Source organism: Hyaena hyaena, unplaced genomic scaffold (genome assembly GCF_003009895.1).
Source record: "Hyaena hyaena isolate Hyena2069 unplaced genomic scaffold, ASM300989v1 scaffold_628, whole genome shotgun sequence".
Lineage (NCBI taxonomy): Eukaryota > Metazoa > Chordata > Mammalia > Carnivora > Hyaenidae > Hyaena > Hyaena hyaena.
This window is the reverse complement of record NW_024081261.1, coordinates 307,791-318,074: the sequence shown is the minus strand read 5'-3', so window position 1 is coordinate 318,074 and position 10,284 is coordinate 307,791. Positions and strand designations below refer to the sequence as shown.

Here is a 10,284-nt window from a genome sequence, read left to right as displayed (position 1 = left end):
ATCGTAAAGTTAAATGTATTTTAATGAATGCGGAACATCTTAGGACCTCGAATGGGCCAGGGTAGATTGTGACCCTCTCAGGATGGGTGGAACATCAGTCTCAGAATCTCTTTTCCTACGCATATCTATCCCTCACGACTATTGCTCTTGGGAAGACACCTGATAAACAGTTCCCAAGGATGATCCCCAAACGGGATGAAATATAGCTTCTTTCATAAGTCTGACGCATTTCTCTTCTTTAAGGCAAGAGTGTTTATTCTAATATTTTAGTCCAGGTACAGCACAGTAGGGAAGGGAGAAAGATCTCTTGCTCTATCTTCTTAGTTTCTCCAGCTGGGGTTCTGTAAATCTGGCTAAAGACAGATGAACAAGAGAAAATAAACAGAAGTTAATTAACCTGTGCATCATGCGCAGGGAGTACATGGTAGTACTTGGGAACAAGTAACCCAAAGGGGCTTCTATACCATTGTAGGACAGACAAAGGAAGGGGGGTCTTGGCTTCTGGGAGGGGAGAAAAGTTATGGCAAGGCAGTAAGGAAAAGTATGGTCAACAAGGATTGTTTAGTAACATTTATTATGGTGCCTTTCCACTGATAGTTCTTAAGGTTAGCACAAAATTCCTTCACGAAAGGGAAACTTGTGCCTTGTTTTTAAAGCTTTTCCTTCTTCTTCTGGTTCTCAAAATGATTCATATGCCAAAGAGGCAATGTTTTAGGGTGGCAGATCCTGGTGCCTTCCCGCATTTTCCAGCTTCCAATCCTAGGCGAACTTTAAACCAGTCATTTTCGCCATAAAGTAAAGTTGGGCGAGGTTCTAAACTGAAGCTTAAACTGGTCTCATACACAGTCGGGAATGTCAAATCCAGAATCTGTAATCTGTTCAGTTGTAAATGATGATAAAGGAATCTACAAGTTCGTTCACACAGATGTTATTACTACCTGTGAAATAAGAGTTATTCATTTACTCAGAAATCCCTAGGTACTTAAGCAAACAGAAAGTATTTCTATCTATTAGCTGTACCTGCACCCTGTTACCGTGTGTACTCCATGCTGGGGAGAGTTTTATGGATAGTCCCAGGAATTCGTTGGGGACCCAGGAAGGAAGCATTTTCTATCTCCCAGTAAGCCAAAACCACAATGGAAACAATGTAAATGTTTCCTCTTATCCAAAGAATGTCCCCTGTTGCACTTTAGAAAGTAAATATGACAATATTGTTAGTTTGGGAAGCATGAGGGAGAAAAATGACAAAAAAAAAAAAATGGGGGGGGGGTAGAAAAGTCTCTGCTGCGTACCAAAAATCCTGAGATTCAGAATCATGGGATATCAGATTACTCTGGGTATAAGACTGTAACTCTTCATCTTGTAGATAGGGAAACTGAGCCATGGAGAAGAAGCGTGTACAAGGACGCCTGGTTATTTTGTTAGAACCAGAAGGAAGGAAAGCTGGCACATTTCCAGCTTACTTTTCTGTTAAGCTCTGGCCGCTGGAGGCAGCCGGCATCCACATCCTGCTTGTTAATGTGGGTCAGGTCCAAATCCACGTGCCAATCAGAATTGCTTCTACCTGTACTAACAGCTTTTCACTCCTGAGGTTTGCGAGCCAATTTCTATGGTACATGCTGACCCTGGCGGCTCACCTTTCTTCAAGCCTTTGGTAGTGCGATGTAAAGGCATCAGAATCTCTTCACAACAGGAGACAGTCCATTTTGCAATCCCTTTCCTAAGTTGAGTTAATAGCTGAGCTCCTGTGGGATACAGAACAACAGAAATCCTATTATTTAGTGATCAGAAATGGCCCTAGTCCTAGTTTTTCATTTCCTTTGAAGGAGCCAACATGCTTTTCTTCTTTTTTCTCTTTTCATTTTTATATAGTACAAGATTTAGGAATTGTTTTATGTTGAAGATATCTTTTATTGGCAAAAGGGGCTTGTTTTTTAGGTAGAAAATATTTGCAGCTGTTTAAAAAGCAAGCAAGATTTGAATGGGAATGTATGTGCCTATTTGCAAACTACTTAAAATAGATGAGATAAAAAGACATAACTTGTAACAACTTAGTAGCTATTGGATTTCATGTATCAGGTTAGGCAATCCATCAATCCATCAATCAACATAAAATTATACACATAAAAACCGGAAAGGTTATCTGAGTAATAATAAGTCACAAAAATTATCATACAATACCAAAATGAACAGAATTTTGTTTTGTTTTCAAAGTTTTTTTTTTTTTTGAGAGAAAGATAGAAAGCAGGAGAGGGGCAGAAGGAGAGGGAGAGAGAGAGTCTTTGGCAGACTCCACACTGATAGCACAGACCCCAAAGTAGGGCTCGAACTCATGAATCTTGGTATCATGACCTAAGCCAAAATCAAGAGTCAGACGCTTAATTGACTGAGTCTCCCAGGTGCTCCCACAATGAACAACATTTTGGAAAAAAAAAAATCAGCTCTGTTGAATGAGGTATGGTTGCAAACAATGAAGTTCATGCATTTAAGTTTGATGGCCTTTGACAAATACATATATTTGTGTAATCGTTGTAACCATGATGACAGTTAAGATAATGAAATATTTTCAGCCTGTCGGTTCTCTCATATCCATCTAAGGGTAAAGATCTTTCTTTTTAATATATTTTTTATTGTTTATTTATTTTTGGGAGAGAGAGAGATAGAGTGCAAGCAGGGGAGGGACAGAGAGAGAAGACACAGAATCCAAAGCAGGCTCCAGGCTCTGAGCTGTCAGCACAGAGCCTGACACGGGGCTCAAACCCATGAACCATGAGATCATGACCTGAGCCAAAGTTGGATGCTTAACTGACTGAGCCACCCAGGCGCCCTTGGCGATCTTTTATCCCCTAATTATTTATTTATATTTCCTAAAAACATGAATTCTCTTGCATCACCATGGGACAATAATCAAAATCAGGAAATTAGCACTAAAACAATGTTATTATCTTATCTGCAGACTTTATTAACGTTGTCAATCATCCCCACAATGTCTAATTTTATAGCAAAACAATGCAAAATTTAAATCTAGTCATTCTTTTTTTGTGGGGTGGGGGGCAGGGAGATGGTGAGAGAGAGAATCTTAAGCAAGTTCCATTCTCAGCATGGAACCCAAAGGGGTGTCTTGATCTCAGGACTGTGAGATCATGACCCGAGCTGATGCCTAAGCGACTGAGCCACCCAGGTGTCCCTGCATCCAGTCACCTTGTCTCTTCAGTCTCCTGTGATCTGAGACATTTCCCCAAGCCTTTCTTTCTCATGACATGGGTACTTTTGAAGAGCACAGGTCAGTTATTTTGCAGACTGTTCCTTCACTCAGGTTGTCTGACGTTTCCTCGTGACGAGATTCAGGTTACGCAGACGGGGCTGGACCATAAGAGTGATGCCAGGTTCTCTGACTATCCTGGCAGGAGCATGTGCTGTTGATTCATCGCACTGTTGCAACGTTAATTTGGGTCATTTGGTTAAGGTGGTGTCTGCCACATTTGTCCACTGTAAAGTAACTGGTTTGTCCTTCATAATTAAAAAGAGTTTGAGGTGGAATATTCCCTGATATCCATCGTATGATTCAGTACCATGTCCTCATGAACAGTCTTCTCTGAAAACAGTATAATCTCAATTGGGCAGAGTCAAAGGAATGGAAGTTGTTCTTTGCTAAAGTGTCGGTTGCTCCCTACACCCTGGGGGAAGGAGAGGATTTAAACAGTGTTTGAAAGCTGGTATCAGGAATTTATCTTTCCAAAAAAATATTTTAGGGTCTACCTGAGGTTCTAAGGACTGGTCTTCAACCCTGGGATCTACTGTAGTTGGCCATTAGCACTGAGGTTTTGATACCGCAGTCTTCAAGGGTTAAGTTGACATCAACTTTGTGCTTAGAAAGTCAGGAAAGCTTAGGGGGCCTGGGTGGCTCAGTCGGTTAAGTGTCCGACTTGAGCTCAGGTCATGATCTCACGGTTTGTGAGTTCGAGCCCCGCGTCGGGCTCTGTGCTGACAGCTCAGAGCCTGGAGCCTGCTTCAGATTCTGTATCTCCCTCTCTCTCTGACCCTCCCCTGTTCATGCTGTCTCTCTCTTTCAGAAATAAATAAAACATTAAAAAATAATAACAATAAAAGAAAGTCAGGAAAGCTTATATGTTTTAGTAAGAATTTCAACAAGAATTGTTAATGTGCTGAAAAAAAATTCCATTTCCTATTTAAACTTGAATAAAACTTTCTGATCAATCAATATTCTCTAGAAACTCTATAAGAAACTCTGTTCCATCTTTGACAAACATATTCCTAATACCTAGTGTTTGTTCCACATTTGTTTCTTATGCTTTTCCACATATATGTGAAACTGTATTAATGGACCACTAGATTTTCACCACAATAATTTCCCTTGTCATTTAACCTTCTGGGTTAACTGTTTTTAAATGAACATTCCTGGCATCAAATCATGTGGTAATTAATGGGCAGGAATGAAGTTCATTCTCTAAAATCATCTTCTACAATATTTATTTTGTTGTTTCTTTAGAAGAAGTGTGGGAAAATGTGCTACACATATTTCTCAAAGCTGGGCTGTTACCACTTTAACAAAAAACAAAACGTCCGGATTCTAAATGCTTACTCATCGCCCAGGAAAGCTTTTACAGCTTTACATTAACAGAAGTGCTGGCTCCCCCCAGTTTCAGATGTCTTCATTTTATGTTTTGTTAAATAAGAAGATTTATTGGAGGGTATACATCTGAGCATTAAGTATGACTGAGAGTCTATAGCTTCCTGTTCATTTACACCCACTGACAGATTAGGAGAAGGATAGAAAAATTTTTTTCTCTAACAAAATCAGATGTGGAGAACAGAGAAGCAGCAGTGAATGGGGCGGGGCGGCGGGGGGGGCGGAGAGTCTGCCGGATGCTTATTTGGTATTCTCACCCTTTGTGCCCTTCCCTGACTCTCACATTGACTATGAACTGCTCTCTCATTGGCGCTTCCCCACGGCCTTGACCAACCCACCCATTGTCCTATGGCTATGCTTAGCCTCCACTACACTGAGGACTCTAATTCTTATTTGTGTCTAGGACACCTAGATAGGCTCCTGAGACATGTCAGGCAGTTGAATGGACAACTAAATGCTTCAGAGGTTTGATTAATATCATATAATATTTGATAGGCAGAAAGAGACTTAAAATAATTTAGTGCAATCCAACTTTTAATGGAAGAGGAAAGCGACTCCATATATTTAAATGAGTTGCCAACGTCACCAACTATTTAGATGATAAAACAGGATTAGGACTCATCTAGTACTTTTTCTCTCTCTTTTTCTTTTTTTTAAAGTTTGTTTTTATTTATTTTGAGAGAGAGATAGAGATTAAGTGGGGGAAGGGCACAGACAGATGGAGACAGACTCCATACTGTCAGTGCAGAGCCCAACGCAGGGCTCCAGCTCACGATCTCATCTGAGATCATGACCTGAGCCAAAATCAACAGTCAGACATTTAACTGACTGAGCCACCCAAGTGCCCCAACATCTAGTATTTTTTCCAAAGCAATATGTATGAGTAAATTTGAGTCTTTCAGGACTGGACAAAAACAAATTAGAGAGAGTGTAGAGAATCACCCTCCCCCCCCTCCCCTCCGTGTTCTTTACCTAGTGTTGATATAGCTGAGGTCCCTGGAAAAATTCACCTTTTGGGAATAACAGCCTTGAAGGTGACAGACAACCTCTGTCAACCTTCGTGTCCAAGCAGTGTTCCCCAGGGAGTCATCTGGAACCTCCTCCATCTGAATGACATTTTCCATTTTAGAATCTAGTGCATAGATGACTCTCTGGTCATATTATTTCTGAATCCTTGTTCTCAATAATGTCTCCACTTGGAATGTGTTCTACCTACTGAGAATTTTCCAAGACATGGATAGATCAGACAATGTTTAAATGTTGAGTAAATAAGAAAGTTGCAGAAGGATTGAGTATAGTATATGACAACACTCATGTAACTTTTTTCTCTACTTTTTAGTTACGTACAATAAAATGTATGCTTTTGGGTATACAGTTCTGTGGGTCTTGAAAAACTCATACAGTTATGTTATTTTCACCACAATCAAGACACATGAGAATTTCATCTCCCTGCCCCCCCTAAGTTTGCTTCTGCTGCCTCTTGGTAGTCAAATCTCACCCTATCCTCCCAGGTCCCTCCATGCCCTGGCATTCACTGATCTGTCAGCTGTCACTATAGCTTTCTCCAGAACATACTCTCAGTGGAATCATAGAGAATGTAACCTGCTGAGACTGGGTTTCTTCACTCAACATAATGCCCTTGAGATGCACCCAGTTGCTGCATGTATCAAGTTATTTTTTTCATTATTAGATAGTATTCCACCACACGGATAGAACTTGTTTTGTTTATCCATTCCCAAGTTGAGAGGCATTTAGGCTGTCTTCAGCTTTTGACAAGTAAAGCTGGGGTGAGACATTTGCACACGAGTTTTTGTGTGAACATAGATTTTCATTTCTCTCAGGCAACAGCACAGAAGTAGGCTTACTGGGCCGTACGGTAAGTATATATTTAACTTTATAGGAAACCGTTACAGCAGTATCCCTGTCTGGGAGCTGTACCTCCTTGCCAGCACATGGCATTGTCAGGCTTTGTATTTTTTAGTCATTTTAATAGCTATAGTAATATTTCATTGTGGCTAAATTAGATTGTTTTTCTAATTACTAACAATTTGAATCTTTTCAAGTGGTTATTTGCCCTTAGTATATCTTCTCTGGTGAACTATTTCCCCAGTGATTTTGCCCATTAAAAAAAAAAAAAAAAAAGAACTGGATTGTTTGTTTCCTTACTGTTGAATTTTGAGAAGTCTTTATATAGTCTATGTAAAAATCCTTTGTCAGATGTGCAACTCTTAAATACTTTCTCCTTTTTCCTTTTTTTCTCTTAAAGTATCTTCTGCAGTGCAAAAACTTTTAACATTGATGTTTAACATTGATGAAGTCTAACTGATCAATTTTTTCTTCTGTGGATGATTAGTATTCTCATTGTACCTAAGAGCACTTTGACTAACGTATATTGTTCTCAAAAAAATCTTCTAGCTTTATATGTGACGTTTAGATCTATGATCCATTTTGGATTCATTTTTGTATAAAATGTGATGTAAATTATTAAACCACAAAAATGCCACTCAACATAAAATAAATATGAAGGATACACGGAGTGGGAGAGAAGACCACAGAATTGGGTAGAATTTACAAAGAAGTGTTCAACGTGAGCCATACCATTTTATTTCCATAAAATTAATGATTCTTGGAGTTATACGTACATGTAATTTTCCCCATTTCCCTAGCCTAAGTACAATTATAAAACCTGGGCATTATATGTAAAACAAATGTAAGACTCTGGGGGGTGTCTGGGTGGCTCATTTGGTTGGACATCTGACTCTTGGTTTTGGCTCAGATCATGATCTCACTGTTCGTGAGCTCAAGCTCCACCTCAGGCTCACTGCTGTCAGCATAGAGCCGGCATCAGATCCTCTGTCCTCTCTCTCTGCCCCTCCCCTGCTCATGTTCTCTCTCTCAAAAATAAATAAACATTTTAAAAAAGATTTCTAAAAATTAAAGCACAACACAACAAAAAATTAAGACTCTGAAAGTTTGGGGAGAGGAAGGCAGGCTGACTAGGAACTTCAGTTCTCCTGGAATGACATAGTGCTAAATCTCTGGGTTTTCTTTCTGTCCTATATATATTCCAGAGAAATCCACAATTATATCTGGAGATTTCAACACTCTGCTCAACAATTGATAGAACAACTTAACAGAAAATCAGCAATGAGAGAAGCCTGGGTGGCTCAGTTAGTTAAGCCTCCAACTCTTGATTTCAGCTCAGGTCCTGATCTCATGATTCATGAGATAGAGCTTTGAGTACAGCATGGAGCCTGCTTGGGATTCTCTTTCCCTCTCTTTCTACCCCTCCCTTGCTTCAGTGTCCACTCTATTTCTCTCTCTCTCTCAAAATAAAGAAATAAATATTGAACTGTTAAAAATTAAAAAAAGAAAATCAGCAATGGTATAGAATTCAACATTCATAGTCAACAGGATTTCACTGGTATTTATAGAACTCTTCACCTAATAACATCAGAATATGCATTTTTTCCAAGTACCAATGGAACATATACCAAAATAGATCATCTCCTGGGCCATAAAGGAGAACTCAAAACATTCAAGAGAATTGAAATAATACAGTGTGTTTTCCAACCACAGTGGAATCAAACTAGAAATCAAACATGGAAAGAAAACATGAAAATCTCTGAATATTTGGAAACTAAACATGCTGTGAAATGTCTCAAAGGAAATAAAAAGTTACACTGGCCTTAATGAAAATAGAAATAATATAACATAAGAAAATTTGTCCTCATGAAGATTATGATTTTCTGTATAGAAATTCCCAAAGAAAAACCAATCAATCAGTCAATCAATCATTTCCTAGAACTAATAAGTGTATTGAACAAGGTCACAGGATACAAGATAAACTTACCACAATCAATTGCATTTCTATGTACTAACAATGAACATGTGGACACTGAGATTAAAAACACAATACCATTCACAATTGCTTTAAAAAAGGAATTACTCAGGTGTTAATCTAACAGACATGTATAGGACTTTGTGGAAAATCACACAATGCTGATGAAAGAAATCAGAGATCTACTTCTTTGAGAGACACACTGTGTGCATGGATTGAAGATTCAACAGAATGATGATGTCAATTATCATCAAATTTACATTCAATTTTAACATAATTCCTATCAAAATCCCAGCAAGAACTTTTGTAGATTTAGAGAAGATTATATTAAGATGTATATGGAAATGGGGCATCTGGGTGGCTCAGTTGGTTAAGTGTCCGACTTCAGCTCAGGTCATGATCTCTTGGTTCATGGGTTTGAGCCCTGCATGGGGCTCTGTGCTGACAGCTCAGAGCCTGGAGCCTGCTTCAGATTCTGTGTCTCCCTCTCTCTCTCCCCCTCCCCTGCTCATGCTTCATCTCTCTCTGTCTCTCAAAAATAAATAAACATTAAAAAAAAATTTTATATGGAAAGGTAAAGGAACGGAAACAATTTTGAAAAAGGAGAATAATGTGGGAGTAAGTAGCCCACCTGATTTTAAAACTTATTGTACAGCTGCAGTAATCAAGATTTGTGTGGTGATGGTGGAAAGCTACACTTGTAGATCAATGGAACAGAATAAAGAACCCAGAGATAGGCCCACACAAAATGCCCACGTTATGTCTGATAAGAGTGCAAAACAGTTCAGTGGAGGAAATATAGTGCTGGAGCACTGAGACATCCAGAGGCAAAAATATGAACCCCAACCTAAGTCTGAAATCTTATAAAAAATTAACCCAAAATTGGGGTCATTGGGTGACTCAGTCAGTTGAGCATCTGAATCTTGATTTTGGCTTAGGTTGTGACCCCGAGGTTGTGGGATTGAACCCCACTTTGAGGGGTCCATGCTTCACGTTCAACATGGAGCCTGCTTGGGATTCTCTCTTTCTCTCCCTCCACTCCTTTCCTCTGCTTACACTTTCTCTCCTTCTCTAAAATAAAAAAGTAAAAAAAAAAAAAAAAATTAACAGAGTGGATAATGGATCTAGTTTAAAATGTAAAGCCAAAGAACTTTTTGAAGAAAACACAGGAGAAACTAAAGGATCTAGAGTTAGGCAAAGAGTGCTTAAACTTGATGAGAAAAACTCAGTCCCTAAAGAAAAAAATTAACAGATTGGACTTTGTAAAATGAAAAATTCTTTCTCTGCAAAAAAAAAGAACTAGCATATAGTATATATAAAGAGCTCTCAAAACTCAACAGTAAACATAGAACACCCCAATTAAAGAAAAAGCAAATGACATAAAGGGACATTCCACAGAAGAGGATATACAGATGGCAAATAAGCATATAAAAAGATATTCAACAGCAGCAGTCATTGGTGCAGTGCAAATCAAAACCACAGGGAGATATCATTAAATACCTGCCTGGATAGCTAAACTACAAAGTAGTGACAACACAAGATGGTGGCAGGGACCAGAGTAACTTGATCACTCATCAAACTGCTGGTGGAAATCTCATAGCGTACAGCCTTTCTGGAAAAGAGTTCAGCAGTTTCTTGAAAAATTAAACATGCAACTATCACAACCCAGTGATTGCACTCCTGGGCCTTCATCCCATAGAAATAAAGGCTTATGTTCACACAAAAACCTGTACATGAATACTTGGAGCAATAATAATAATGGTTATTAATAATAGTCCAGAACTGGAAACAA

At 38.9% G+C, this 10,284-nt stretch overlaps 1 long non-coding RNA gene across 3 annotated transcripts in view; it reads right to left on the bottom strand.

Annotated features, from left to right (window-relative positions):
• Positions 1–232: 232 nt before the first annotated feature.
• LOC120249153 overlaps positions 233–10,284 on the bottom strand; it is a 32,371-nt gene continuing 22,319 nt past the window's right edge. For 2 of the 3 annotated variants that reach the window (XR_005532781.1, XR_005532782.1), the window contains exons 2-3: positions 1,638–1,745; positions 233–353 (exon numbers count right to left, since the gene is read on the bottom strand). This is a non-coding gene — a long non-coding RNA (uncharacterized LOC120249153). Of the gene's footprint in view, positions 354–555; positions 939–1,026; positions 1,188–1,637; positions 1,746–10,284 lie in introns of those variants that run through there. The other variant, XR_005532783.1, reaches the window with a different exon arrangement.